Below are 16,226 nucleotides of genomic sequence, written 5' to 3' on the forward strand. Positions count from 1 at the left end.
CGAACACCCCCGGATGTCGAGCCCCCAGCCCCTCTCAGACTTCTAAACTCCTGTGAATACAATCCCAGTCGATCCAGTCACTCCTCATATGTCAGTCCTGCCATCACGGGAATCAGTCTGGTGAACCTTCGCTGCACTCTCGCAATAGCAAGAACGTTCTTCCTCAGATTTGGAGACCAAAACTGAACGCAATATTCCAGGTAAGGCCTCACTAAGGCCCTGTACAACTGCAATAACATCTCCCAGCTCCAGCTCTCCACCAGCTCTAACCACCCTCCATTACCTCTGTGTTATCTGACTGAAAAGTTCTGCATTAGCTGCGATATTCTCCAATTAAATATTGCCAGGATGAAAGCAATTATCTCTGCACCCACCACAAACTTCATAGCCTTTTCACCAATTCCATCCATATCCCTGGCTATTATCTCAGGCTGAATACGATGTGTTATAACCTCTGATCCCTATTCCTCTCTGACATGAGTTTTCGGACTCATATCCTCTCCATTACAGAAGACGCCTACTTTCACCATCACCGACCTACATTGCCGGCATCTGCCGCTCCCTTCGCCCATCTGGCTCTGAAACCTTCAATCATGCATTCATCAGCTTCAGACTCTCTGTCCTCTTATCCAATCCGTCGCCTCTTCATTGCTCTGACAGTGGTCTCTTGTTGGGACTTCCCTTGCTTGTGTCCACCTATCTGAACGGAGACAGAGAATCGCTAGCAACGGCTTCACCCGCCTCCCCCACGTCCCCCAGCACCATTACAATTGAAGAATCCTAAGGATGTATCCTATCCCTCCATTATTCATCATCTACATGCTTCCCATTGAATCTTTGATCCACAGATATGGGATCAGCTTTTACATTGATGATAGCAGTTTTAATTCTCGATCACACCTCTCGGTCCCCTCCCTGTGTTGTCAGACTATTTGCCCAACATCTTGTTTTGGATGAGCCAAACTTTTCTCTAAGCAAGCATTGGCAAGTCTAAAAGTATCATCTTTAATAATAGCCACAAATGTTGTGTCCTGGCCACCAATACCAATCCCCACTATGGCCGTTAGTTCAGAATTAGACTCAGTACCCTAAAAGATCCTAATTCTATTCTTTATACAAATTTGTCACTCCATAACAAAGATCAACAACATCCAACCACTGTATTTTCGCTGCCTCCAATCTTGCCTCAGTCTATCAGATGTGGAAACCTTCATCCATGCGTTTTTCACATCCCAACCCGACTATATCACTGTACAGCGGGCTAACCTCCCATCCTACACCGCCCATATACTTGTTCATCCAAAACTCTGCTGCACATATCCTACACCACGCTAGAACCCTCTCACAAATTACCCCTCTCCTTGCTCATCTATAAAGGTGTAGTTTCGCCAAAGCCCCGAGTTTATTTTTCTTCCATGTGTTACAATCCCTGCAAAAACGGTCCTATCGTGTCTCTATAATCTTCCCTAGATGTACAATCCTTCCACATACTGTGTGCCGTCGAATTTGGTTATTATATTGACGCCCTCCCTCTGCCCCACAATTGCAAATTGTGCTTTTAGCCATCTAGGAAAATAGGAAGGAACAACTCCCAATAGGAAATGGTGCAGGCCATTCAGACCCTCGTGTCTGATGCGCTTTCAGTCAGATCATAGCTGGTCTATATCTTTACCCAATCTACCTGCCTTGATTTTGTAACCACAAGTAGCACTGCATAAGAAAAACCTAACAAACTGAGCTTTGAAATATTGTACTGACACACAGCCTCTACAGTTCTTTTTTGCAGAGATTTCCAGATTTCCTCAACTGTTGTGTGAAGAAGTGTTTCCCGATATTAACCCTGAAAGGTTTAGCTCTAATTTATAGATTATGCCCACTTTTTCTGGAATCTCCCTTTAGAGGGAATAGATTCTCACCATCGACCCTATCAAACCCATTAACCATCATAAAGTTCAAGGCTATACAAGTCTGGTCGATGCAAACTGTCCTCAGAATTCAATCGTTTTAGAACTGGAATCCTTCTGGTGATTCTGCAGTACATCAACACCAAAGTCAAGATATCCATATATCCTGTTTGGGGTGCCGTGCCCAGAATTGAATGCATGTACTCCAGGTGCGTTCTCAGCAATGCTCTGTACAGCTGTAATAAATTGTCCACCATGCATTCCAGCCCTCCTGAGATAAAGACGATTAGTATAATTTATTTGTGTACATGTCCAGTAGCCTTACGCGATTTCTGTACATGGACATGCAAATCTCCATGCCAATCCACAGCACTAGTTTCTGGCTTTAAGAACACACTTTGATGTATCTTCCTTTGGTAAAAAGTGGACTATGATCACACTTTCTCACATTGAATCCCTTCTGCCACAGCTTTTCTCATTTAATCTATCAGCGCCTTTGAAACATGCTGCTCGCATCTATACGATATACTTTGCCACTTAAGTTACTCTCGCCAACAAACGTGGATTTATGGCTCGCTATTCCCTCATCCATGCATAAATATAGTAAAAATCTGCAGCCCCATACAGATCCTTAGGAGACACGATTATTCACATTCTGCCAATAAAGTACATCCACATTATTTCTTGCTCTCTGTCTGCAACCAAATAACACATTCCCTAGCCAACACAATAGATTGCCTCCAATTCCAGGCGTTCTCATTTGTGGTAACAATTCATCGCGTGGAAGCTTGTCCAATACCATCTGGAAGTTCACAAAAGTAACATCCATATCTACCACATGAGTTGCTGTTATTATCAGTTACCTCCTCCACCTTCCATTTGACTCAACCTTTAAGGGTATGGAGAGCAGGCAGGGAAGTGGAGCTGAGGACATGATCAGATCAGCTATGACCTTATTGAACGGTGGAGCAGTCTCGAGGGGTCAAATGGCCTACTCCTGCTCCTATTTATTATGTTCTTAAACCCATTTTTTGACTGACTTATGGCACACTTCCTATTGTCCACCTCTTTGGGCGTGGACTACTTGCCTCCATTTTACTTCGAGGAAATGCCCTTGGATATTCTGTTCTATTTGTAAGGTGCTATATAAATACAAGTGTTACTGTTGTACGGCAGTGACCTCCATTCTCATCCTTGACTTACTCAGGGTAAGGTACAGTACGATACCGATGTAAATTTTAATCAAATCTTGTCAATGTGGCTTTTGTAAAATGACTCCATAATCTATCACACCCAGATCACAAGGAAGAATGCTAAGATTCCTCTTTCTACCATGTAAGACCCAACATTTCTCCACGCCCCTCTCATCCTTCTATACCCAAATGAAACCCGCTCGGTAACAAAGCTTTAGTTTGCACATTTACTTATTTGTCTGTCTTTCCTCACGCCTCTATGATGCATGTTAGGAATGCTTATTGCAGGAAAAGCGTTCTGTAAATGTATGTTCTTTTCACATTCACAACAATATGTCCAATAATAGTCCAATCTTTGAGCAGCAGCACCATTCACAACAATATGTCCAATAGTAGTCCAATCTGTGAGCAGCAGCACCATTCACAACAATATGTCCAATAGTAGTCCAATCTGTGAACAGCAGCACCATTCACAACAATATGTCCAATAGTTGTCCAATCTGTGAACAGCAGCACCATTCACAACAATATGTCAATAGTAGTCCAGTCTGTGAGCAACAGCACCATTAACAACAATATGTCCAATCGTAGTCCAATCTGTGAGTAGCAGCACCATTCACAACAATATGTCCAATAGTAGTCCAATCTGTGAACAGCAGCACCATTCACAACAATATGTCAATAGTAGTCCAGTCTGTGAGCAACAGCACCATTCTCAACAATATGTCCAATAGTAGTCCAATCTGTGAGTAGCAGCACCATTCACAACAATATGTCCAATAGTAGTCCAATCTGTGAGTAGCAGCACCATTCACAACAATATGTCCAATAGTAGTCCAATCTGTGAACAGCAGCACCATTCACAACAATATGTCCAATAGTAGTCCAATCTGTGAACAGCAGCACCATTCACAACAATATGTCCAATAGTAGTCCAATCTTTGAGTAGCAGCACCATTCACAACAATATGTCCAATAGTAGTCCAATCTGTGATCAACAGCACCATTCACAACAATATGTCCAATGGTAGTCCAATCTGTGAACAGCAGCACCATTCACAACAATATGTCCAATAGTAGTCCAATCTGTGAACAGCAGCACCATTCACAACAATATGTCCAATAGTAGTCCAATCTGTGAACAGCAGCACCATTCACAACAATATGTTTAATAGTAGTCCAATCTGTGAACAGCAGCACCATTCACAACAATATGTCCAATAGTAGTCCAATCTGTGAACAGCAGCACCATTCACAACAATATGTTTAATAGTAGTCCAATCTGTGAACAGCAGCACCATTCACAACAATATGTACAATAGTCGTCCAATCTGTGAACAGCAGCACCATTCACAACAGTATGTCCAATAGTAGTCCAATCTGTGAACAGCCGCACCATTCACAATAATATGTACAATAGTAGTCCAATCTGTGAACAGCAGCACCATTCACAATAATATGTACAATACTAGTCCAATCTGTGAACAGCAGCACCATTCACAACAATATGTCCAATAGTAGTCCAGTCTGTAAGCAACAGTACCATTCACAACAATATGTCCAATATTATCCAATCTGTGAACAGCAGCACCATTCACAACAATATGTCCAATAGTAGTCCAATCTGTGAACAGCAGCACCATTCACAACAATATGTCCAATAGTAGTCCAATCTGTAAACAGCAGCACCATTCACAACACAATGTCCAATAGTAGTCCAATCTGTGAACAGCAGCACCATTCACAACAATATGTCCAATAGTAGTCCAATCTGTGAACAGCCGCATCATTCACAATAATATGTCCAATCGTAGTCCAATCTGTTAACAACAGCACCGTTCACAACAATATGTCCAATAGTAGTCCAATCTGTGAACAGCACCATTCACGACAATATGTCCAATAGTAGTCCAATCTGTGAACAGCACCATTCACAACAATATGTCCAATAGTAATCCAATCTGTGAACAGCAGCACCATTCGCAACAATATGTCTAATAGTAGTCCAATCTGTGAACAGCACCATTCACAACAATATGTCCAATAATAGTCCAATCTGTGAACAGCACCGTTCACAACAATATGTCCAATAGTAGTCCAATCTGTGAACAGCACCATTCAGAACAATATGTCCAATAGTAGTCCAATCTGTGAACAGCACCATTCACAACAATATGTCCAATAGTAGTCCAATCTGTGAACAGCAGCACCATTCACAACAATATGTCCAATAGAAGTCCAGTCTGTGAGCAACAGCACCATTCACAACAATATCTCCAATGGTAGTCCAATCTGTGAACAGCAGCACCATTCACAACAATATGTCCAATAGTAGTCCAATCTGTGAACAGCAGCACCATTCACAACAATATGTCTAATAGTAGTCCAATCTGTGAACAGCAGCACCATTCGCAACAATATGTCTAATAGTAGACCAATCTGTGAACAGCAGCACCATTCACAACAATATGTCCAATAGTAGTCCAATCTGTGAGCAGCAGCTCCATTCACAACAATATGTCCAATAGTAGTCCAGTCTGTGAGCAACAGCACCATTCACAACAATATGTCCAATGGTAGTCCAATCTGTGAACAGCAGCACCATTCACAACAATATGTCCAAAAATAGTCCAATCTGTGAGCAGCAGCACCATTCACAACAATATGTCCAATAGTAGTCCAGTCTGTGAGCAACAGCACCATTCACAACAATATGTCCAATATTATCCAATCTGTGAACAGCAGCACCATTCACAACAATGTGTCCAACAGTAGTCCAATCTGTGAACAGCAGCACCATTCACAACAATATGTCCAATAGTAGTCCAATCTGTAAACAGCAGCACCATTCACAACACAATGTCCAATAGTAGTCCAATCTGTGAACAGCAGCACCATTCACAACAATATGTCCAATAGTAGTCCAATCTGTGAACAGCCGCATCATTCACAATAATATGTCCAATCGTAGTCCAATCTGTTAACAACAGCACTGTTCACAACAATATGTCTAATAGTAGTCCAATCTGTGAACAGCACCATTCACGACAATATGTCCAATAGTAGTCCAATCTGTGAACAGCACCATTCACAACAATATGTCCAATAGTAATCCAATCTGTGAACAGCAGCACCACTCACAACAATATGTCCAATAGTAGTCCAATCTGTGAACAGCAGCAACATTCACAACAATATGTCCAATAGTAGTCCAATCTGTGAACAGCAGCACCACTCACAACAATATGTTCAATAGTAGTCCAATCTGTGAACAGCAGCAACATTCACAACAATATGTCTAATAGTAGTCCAATCTGTGAACAGCAGCACCATTCGCAACAATATGTCTAATAGTAGTCCAATCTGTGAACAGCAGCACCATTCACAACAATATGTCTAATAGTAGTCCAATCTGTGAACAGCAGCACCATTCGCAACAATATGTCTAATAGTAGACCAATCTGTGAACAGCAGCACCACTCACAACAATATGTCCAATAATAGTCCAATCTGTGAACAGCACCATTCACAACAATATGTCCAATAGTAGTCCAATCTGTGAACAGCACCATTCACAACAATATGTCCAATAGTAGTCCAATCTGTGAACAGCACCATTCACAACAATATGTCCAATAATAGTCCAATCTGTGAACAGCACCATTCACAACAATATGTCCAATAGTAGTCCAATCTGTGAACAGCACCATTCACAACAATATGTCCAATAGTAGTCCAATCTGTGAACAGCACCATTCACGACAATATGTCCAATAGTAGTCCAATCTGTGAACAGCAGCACCATTCACAACAATATGTCCAATAATAGTCCAATCTGTGAGCAGCAGCACCATTCACAACAATATGTCCAATAGTAGTCCAATCTGTGAACAGCAGCACCATTCACAACAATATGTCCAATAGTAGTCCAGTCTGTGAGCAACAGCACCATTCACAACAATATGTCCAATGGTAGTCCAATCTGTGAACAGCAGCACCATTCACAACAATATGTCCAATAGTAGTCCAATCTGTGAACAGCAGCACCATTCACAACAATATGTTTAATAGTAGTCGAATCTGTGAACAGCAGCACCATTCACAATAATATGTACAATAGTAGTCCAATCTGTGAGCAGCAGCACCATTCAGAACAATATGTCCAATATTAGTCCAATCTGTGAACAGCAGCACCATTCACAACAATATGTCCAATAGTAGTCCAATCTGTGAACAGCAGCACCATTCACAACAATATGTCCAATAGTAGTCCAGTCTGTGAGCAACAGCACCATTCACAACAATATGTCCAATGTTAGTCCAATCTGTGAACAGCAGCACCATTCACAACAATATGTCCAATAGTAGTCCAATCTGTGAACAGCAGCACCATTCACAACAATATGTCTTATAGTAGTCCAGTCTGTGAGCAACAGCACCATTCACAATAATATGTACAATAGTAGTCCAGTCTGTGAGCAACAGCACCATTCACAACAATATGTCCAATAGTAGTCCAATCTGTGAACAGCAGCACCATTCACAACAATATTGTCTGATAGTAGTCCAGTCTGTGAACAGCAGCACCATTCACAACAATATGTCCAATATTATCCAATCTGTGAACAGCAGCACCATTCACAACAATATGTCCAATAGTAGTCCAATCTGTGAACAGCAGCACCATTCACAACAATATGTCCAATAGTAGTCCAATCTGTAAACAGCAGCACCATTCACAACAATATGTCCAATAGTAGTCCAGTCTGTGAGCAACAGCACCATTCACAACAATATGTCTAATAGTAGTCCAATCTGTGAACAGCAGCATCATTCACAATAATATGTCCAATCGTAGTCCGATCTGTGAACAACAGCACCGTTCACAACAATATGTCTAATAGTAGTCCAATCTGTGAACAGCACCATTCACGACAATATGTCCAATAGTAATCCAATCTGTGAACAGCAGCACCACTCACAACAATATGTCCAATAGTAGTCCAATCTGTGAACAGCAGCAACATTAAAAACAATATGTCTAATAGTAGTCCAATCTGTGAACAGCAGCACCATTCGCAACAATATGTCTAATAGTAGTCCAATCTGTGAGCAGCAGCACCATTCACAACAATATGTCCAATAGTAGTCCAATCTGTGAACAGCACCATTCACAACAATATGTCCAATAATAGTCCAATCTGTGAACAGCACCATTCACAACAATATGTCCAATAGTAGTCCAATCTGTGAACAGCAGCAACATTAAAAACAATATGTCTAATAGTAGTCCAATCTGTGAACAGCAGCACCATTCGCAACAATATGTCTAATAGTAGTCCAATCTGTGAGCAGCAGCACCATTCACAACAATATGTCCAATAGTAGTCCAATCTGTGAACAGCACCATTCACAACAATATGTCCAATAATAGTCCAATCTGTGAACAGCACCATTCACAACAATATGTCCAATAGTAGTCCAATCTGTGAACAGCACCATTCACAACAATATGTCCAATAATAGTCCAATCTGTGAGCAGCAGCACCATTCACAACAATATGTTCAATAGTAGTCCAATCTGTGAGCAGCAGCACCATTCACAACAATATGTCCAATAATAGTTCAATCTGTGAGCAGCACCATTCACAACAATATGTCCAATAGTAGTCCAATCATGAACAGCAGCACCACTCTCAGGAAGAATGATTGTACTTGACAAAGCTCATAGCATTATTTATGCTGATAACAGACATGGTAGATTGGAGAATTAAGGATGTAAGAAATAGGAGCAGGAGAAGTTTATTCGGCATCTGGAGCCTGCTCCGCCATTCCGTTACATCATGGCTGACCTTCTCCCTCAGTACTACTCTCCTGTACTATTCCCATATCTCTTGATTCCATTTAAACCCAAAAGTCTACCGCTCTCTGTTTTGAATATAATCAACGCGTCCACAACTGCCATGTAGAGAATTCAAAATAGTCCCCAATTTCTGAGTGAAGAAATTTAATCTCATCTTAATCCTAAATGTCCGTTTCGTTATTCTGAGACGATGAGCCTTGTGCTTGTCTCTGCAGCCAAGGGAAACATCCTCCTTGTATCCACCCTGTAGAAGTCTGTAAGAATGTTCTATTTTTTAATGAGATCACCTCACATTCTTCTAAACTCTAGTGTCTATAGGCCTGGTTTACTCGCATAAGATAATCCCCCCATCGCACGATTCAGTCTGGGGAATGTTCGTTGCACTCACTCAATGGCAAGTTATTCTTCCATAGGTAAGGAGACCACAACTTAACACAATACTCCAAGCGTGGGCTCATCAGGACCCTAAGTAATGACAGAAAGACATATTTACTCTGACACTCGAATCCTCCTGTAATAAAGGCAAACATACTATTTGCTTTCTTACTAGTTGCAGTACTGGCAATGATAACTGTCAGTCGAACACCCAAGTCCCTCTGAACACCATTTCCAAATCTCTCACCACTTAAGTAATACTCTTCTGTTCTATTTTTGCTACCTAAGTGGCCTTATACCAGAAGGAAAACTACTCATGTCTTCGAATAGCATGGCAGTGTCTCTTGAAATTGCACACAGCATTTATTACACAAAGAACCACGGTATCGGGTGTGGTGGGTAGAGGTCGGAATGTGCAATGCGAAATAAGATGAATTTCTGCCCGAAACAGACCGCCTTACAGCCTTATAGCTTCCTGACTGGAATGCCATAATGCGCTCCACTGATAGCTGTGAATCGGTGGATGGCACCAAAGGGAGAGAGTCCCATCAGAGCAGGTCCTGGAGACAACAGCTTCAAATCAAGCTGCGCCCCGGGAATCCCAGGGAGTTCCTGAAATTGTCGATCACGTAGCCTCTTTATCGACCATTTCTCTGAAAACTTTGGGTGCGCCAAACTTATTGTGGTCCTTGACTTGGAGAATGTAGATTATGGGGGCGTGGTGACAGCGATCAGACGAGAACATGTACGAAGACAAATCGCAGAGGTTCATGGGTCGGCCGACTGCACGATCTCAGTTGTGAGCCTGGTGCCAAATCTACCAGAGCGCTACAAAGGGAGTTGGTGTTGGAGCAAATACCGACAGGGCTGCGCGAATTAGGAAATGAATTCAGCAGTTGTCGGACCGCAGCCACTTTAGTGAACTGCGAGCAGTGTGTGTAACACTCACATGCCTTGGTTCTGGGCGATTTGTGCATGGACATGACAAAACCGGAAACAGGAGAGCCGATTTGATGACAGCAGAAACAATGGTCAGACGGTGAAAGGGCAGACAGTGTACACGGCCTGAACTTCCCGGGAGAAGGCAGCTCGGAGGTGGCTGGTAAGAGATACGGGTGTGGAAGACCTGAGTCCGGATGTGGACCAAGATATAGTGGACTGGCGCCTTTGTTTTGATGTCACTGTTGCTTTGAGATATGGGGGCCGCGAACCAGTGGGTATTCGAAGCGCATTGATGATTGCCAGATTTCAGGGATCCCTTTATGTGAAAGTGCAAGGGGGTTAGATATGGTCAGAGGTTGACCAGGATTCCACAAACAAGTTCTACCCCCGCAGGAATCCCAAACAACTCGGTCATAAACTGAAACAAATAGAACATTGCAGCTCGGATAGAACACGAACAACACGACCGTGAACCTCTCCAGGAATCAGAAACACCCCTCTCCTCTTCACCTTCAGCCCCACGTGTAGACTCAGCCACTCCCTCCCCGCGGATACCGACTACACTTCTCCCATATATCTGCTGCTCTTTCCTGGTGCTTATTACCCGGACATCCGACTGAATTAGCACCTCCCCGCCCCCCACCCCGTGACAAATCCTCTACCCCCAACCCTCCGAGGTAATTAGCAATTCCCTCCGAATCCATTTTGGGGGCAAAAACATGAAGGCAGAATATTATCTGAATAGTGGCAGATTAGGAATAAGGGAGGTCAATGAGACTGGGTGTCATGTTTCATCAGTCACTGAAAGTTGACATGCAGGTACAGCAGGCGGTGAAGAAGGCACATGGTATGTTGGCCTTCATCGTGAGAGGATTTGAGTACAGGAGCAGGGAGTTCTTACTACAGTTGTACAGGGCCTTGGTGAGGCCTCACGTGGAATATTTTCAATTTGGGTCTCCAAATCTGAGGAAGGACGTTCTTGCTATTGAGGGAGTGCAGCGAAGGTTCACCAGACTGATGCCTGGGATGGCAGGACTGACATATGAGGACAGACTGGATCAACTTGGTCTTTATACATTGGAGTTCAGAAGGATAAGAATAAGAACATAAGAAATAGGAAGAGGAGTAGGCCATACGACTCCGCGAGTCTGCTCCGCCATTCAATAAGATCATGGCTGGTCTGATCATGGACTCAGCTCCACTTCCCTGCCCGCTCCCCATAACGCCTTGTCGCCTTATCGTTTAAGAACCTGTCTATTTCTGTCTTAAATTTATTCAATGTCCCAGCTTCCACAGCTCTCTGAGGCAGCGAATTCCACAGATTTGAAACTCTTTGAGAGAAGATATTTCTCCTCATCTCTGTTTAAAATGGGCGGCCCCTTATTCTAAGATCGTGCCCTCTAGTTCCAGTCTCCCCCATCAGTAGAAACATCCTGTCTGCATCCGCTTGTCAAGCCCCCTCATAATCTTATACGTTTCCATAAGATCACCTCACATTCTTCTGAATTCCTACTCATAGGGGATCTCATAGAACTATAGAAGATCCTGACAGCTCGGTACAGGTTAGATGCGGGTAGAATGTTCCTGATGTTGGGGAAGTGCAGAACCACGGGGCAGAGTCTCAAGATAAGGGGTAGGCCATTTGGACAGAGATGAGGAGAAACCTCTTCACTCAGAGAGTTGTTAACTTATGGAATTCCCTTCGACAGAGAGTTGTTGATGCCAGTTCATTGAATATATTCAAGAAGGAGTTAGATATGGCCCTTATGGCTAAGGGGATCAAGGGATATGCAGAGAAACCAGGAAAGGGGTACTGAGGTAATGATCAGCCATGATCATATTGAATGGCCATGCAGGCTCGAAGGGCCGAATGGCCTACTCCTGCAAATATTTTCTGTGTTTTTATGTCCCAGTACTGAACCCTGAGGAACATCACTGTATCCCTCCCATAGACTGACAAATATCAGCTGTCCCAGTACTGAACCCTGGGGAACATCACTGTATCCCTCCCATAGACTGAAAAACAGCAGCTGTCGTAGTACTGAACCCTGGGGAACACTGTATTCATCCCATAGACTGAAAAACAGCAGCTGTCCCAGTACTGAACCCTGGGGAACATCACTGTATACCTCCCATAGACTGAAAAACAGCAGCTGTCCTAGTACTGAACCCTGAGGAACATCACTGTATACCTCCCACAGACTGAAAAACAGCAGCTGTCGTAGTACTGAACCCTGGGGAACACTGTATTCCTCCCATAGACTGAAAAACAGCAGCTGTCCCAGTACTGAACCCTGGGGAACACTGTATACCTCCCATAGAATGAAAAACAGCAGCTGTCCTAGTACTGAACCCTGGGGAACACTGTATACCTCCCATAGACTGAAAAACAGCAGTTGTCCCAGTATTGAACCCTGGGGAACACTGTATACCTCCCATAGACTGAAAAACATCAGCTGACCCAGTACTGAACCCTGGGGAACATCACTGTATACCTCCCATAGACTGAAAAAACAGCAGCTGTCCTAGTACTGAACCCTGGGGAACACTGTATACCTCCCATAGACGGAAAAACAGCAGCTGTCCCAGTACTGAACCCTGGGGAACACTGCACACCTCCCATAGACGTAAAAACAGCAGCTGTCGCAGTACTGAACCCTGGGGAACATCACTGTATACCTCCCATAGACGAAAGAACAGCAGCTGTCCCAGTACTGAACCCTGGGGAACATCACTGTATACCTCCCATAGACGGAAGATCAGCAGCTGTCCCAGTACTGAACCCTGGGGAACATCACTGTATACCTCCCATACACTGAAAAACAGCAGCTGTCGTAGTACTGAACCCTGGGGAACACTGTATACCTCCCATATATGTTAATACGGATTCTTTTTCCCTCAATCTGTTTCAGTGAATACACTGACACACGAACACCTTGCTGCCTTTTCTGTAAAATACCTTTATTGAAGATTCTCCGGCCGGGACTTGTCAAGAAAAAGGAACACTCTCAATCAGAGCTTGTTCAGCTTCCTCAGGACAAGCCCCTATACAGCGCGAAAACACAGCAGTTAAACATTTTCCAAACATAACACATTTGATTAGCACTTGGTCTATCCACTCCTATTCTTCCTCCCCCGACCCCCCCTCCCCCGAGTATGTCCAATGGCAGGCGAGGAGGACTCGTAATTAGGGCTCGCCCCGAGGTCAGCTTGTTTATAGCTTCATTAAATTCTCCTTCCTTATCAGTAAAACCTATTTCCTTCTATTCAGTAAAAACCATTATGTTACCCTCTCCTATCCATGATTGCTTTTTGTTTCCCGTGACCCGTGTTTAACCTCATCTCTCAGTAACCCCTTTTTTTCTGTTCATTCAGCAATTGTACGCATCTTAACATTTCTTCAGCCTTTTTCCCATGATTCCCTACCTCCATCCCTCTGCCACATTCACAATCCTTCTGTACACTTTCTCATTCCCCTCTTTTATCATTCCATGATAACCCTGGTGACTATTCCAGGAGTATCGCATTCAGCCGTTCGCACTCTCTTTCCTGGTCCGCCTCGAGCCTCTTCGCAAGGTCTTATCAATGTCTGTTTAGGTTCTCACATTGTATCCTGTCGGAATATTATTGAATTGATAACTCCTGGAGCCTTGGTACAAGGCCGAAGAGTGGCCTTTTACCTCCTTATGGGCCAGTGCAGGAACCAGCACTTTAACCCTTGTCCCGCTGGTACCCCTAATGGCAAATTTCTCTTACAATTCCCCCCTTTTGGCCCTTGGCTCTACGCCAAGCTGGCCATATTTCCCGATAACTATCTCCCTGTAGGCAAGTTCCAGATAGGTTCGTTCACCTGGGTGGGCATCTCCCAAGCTTCGGGACCTCCTGAAACCTTCCCACAGAGTTATATAAGGTAAGTCCTTCCTGTAGGACTGCTGAAATTTTCATCCCTTATGGCCTTAATCATAGTGCGTCCTGACTTATCGTTTGGCCTGTTTAATTCGTGCACATGTTAATCCCATCATGACCATAAGAACCGGACCCTGTATTACTACAAGTAGATGTGATATTATTCTTATCCATGGGTGAATTTGAATATTAAGTCCAATGTCCCACAGCTTTGAGTATCAGGGCTGATCAGCCAGCATTGCGTTAGTGTCTCTCTGTAAGTTGTCTATTTCTTACAGCAGCCGGACATACTGTCGTCTTTGATTCTGGATTCCTTGCACCAAACGTATTTGTTCCTCATTTAGTTCCGGTATCTGTTTGCCTTGCGGTTCCCATACCGCCTGCTCGTACCCTTCTCGGAGGGTATCCGTGATTGTTCCGTGGATGATTTCCGTTGTCTCGGATGTATGTGGTATCCATTTATGTCTATTTTTCCCATGGGCCTGAAACAGAAGTTAGGGTTGGTGATGACACACGGGGTGACTCCTCCCCTGGTCTTAATCGTCGGGTTGGCTGCTCCTGTGCTCCATTCCCTTGTTTCGGAATCGTGTTTGAGAAAAGTGATACTCAGCATGCATCCGTTTGTTTGGTGGAATCTGCAATCATCATTCGTCATTCGTGGCGTACCTCGAAATAACTTTATAGCAGTCAGTTATGTCAATGCCTTTGGTACTATTGTTAACTTTAATCACCCGTCTGGCAGGCTGATGGTAACCGAGTTTGGTTTCTCACTTCACCAATATTATCGATCTGATATAAGGGGTCTCCCTTTGTTACATCATTCTGTGGTATGGACAAAATAAATCCGATCATATTCACCCGCCCAATAATACATCAGAATTTTGGCACCCATACGTCACTATTCCTCCGTACCTCGCATGTGTTATTCATTTTTCTTATCGAGAGTCCAATTGTTAAGTATGCTGTTCGGAATCCAATCTGGTATGTCTCCATTCTGGAGTTGTTCCAAGTTATGTTGTAGCTCACTTAATATCCAGGCCGCATACCCGGAGCAAACTATCTCAGCTTGTAATCGTTTACTTATATCATTCCCCATTACGTGGATCAATTTTATTGTCTTGGCATTTCGGCAAGGTATGGGCCACTTGTAACAGTTCCCCTTCCGCGCCATCTCCCCACCGCACATGTAGGGCTTGGTTATCCAAGTCCCTCACCACTAAACCACTCAAGACTACGCCATTAAGTTGTTAACCCGGTCGTATATTGCCTACAGGCCAATGGAATTCATCATCATAACCCCTGCTGCATAACTCGTGCCTAGTTTTTCCAGTATTTCCCTTTTTGTCCGACCTCGCCCTGTTCCATTTATGACACTAAATCTCAGGGTAGTGAATTCCGGGCCTTCGAGGATCCGTTGTGCCAGGTTCTGGTATAGACTTACAGTATCATTCCCACAGATGCTAGGAAGAATGATTCCATTTGGTTTAGGATAAGTATTCGCTGACGCACCCCAAATTATATCCTTTCTTTAGATTATTTTATTACTCGCCCCCCCTCTGTAGTTCCCAGAGTGCTTGTTGGTGCAACGGTGGTGGATCTATTCCGGACTCGAATGTCCCAACAACACTGATCTGTACCCACATACGGGGAGGTCGGGCATGTTCTCCAACTGGTATCCCCTGGTTGAGGTCTCCCTGGGCAAAGACAGGCGTGCACCTTATATTCCAGAAACTTGCTTTGGTCTGAATTTTATCCCACTGGCCAGTTTTCCGAAACATCCTGGGGTCCCACCCCTCATTGCTCCGTTCTGTTCCCACCCTTCTGTTTCTTGCTGCTGGATTTGGCTGCTTGTTTGCAGCTTGGTCCGCCCAGGCATGAGCTTCTAGAACTGAAATTCCATCCAGTTGGATTTCTGCGCCCTTCCTCTTTTAGTCCTATGAACTTGCTCCTGTCCTCGGAATCTACTGGCGCCCATGGCATCGGCAGCCTGCTACATTACAACGTTACTTAATACACTATACATAGCCATGCATTAAAATAAGT

Source organism: Pristiophorus japonicus, unplaced genomic scaffold, assembly GCF_044704955.1.
Source record: "Pristiophorus japonicus isolate sPriJap1 unplaced genomic scaffold, sPriJap1.hap1 HAP1_SCAFFOLD_336, whole genome shotgun sequence".
Lineage (NCBI taxonomy): Eukaryota > Metazoa > Chordata > Chondrichthyes > Pristiophoridae > Pristiophorus > Pristiophorus japonicus.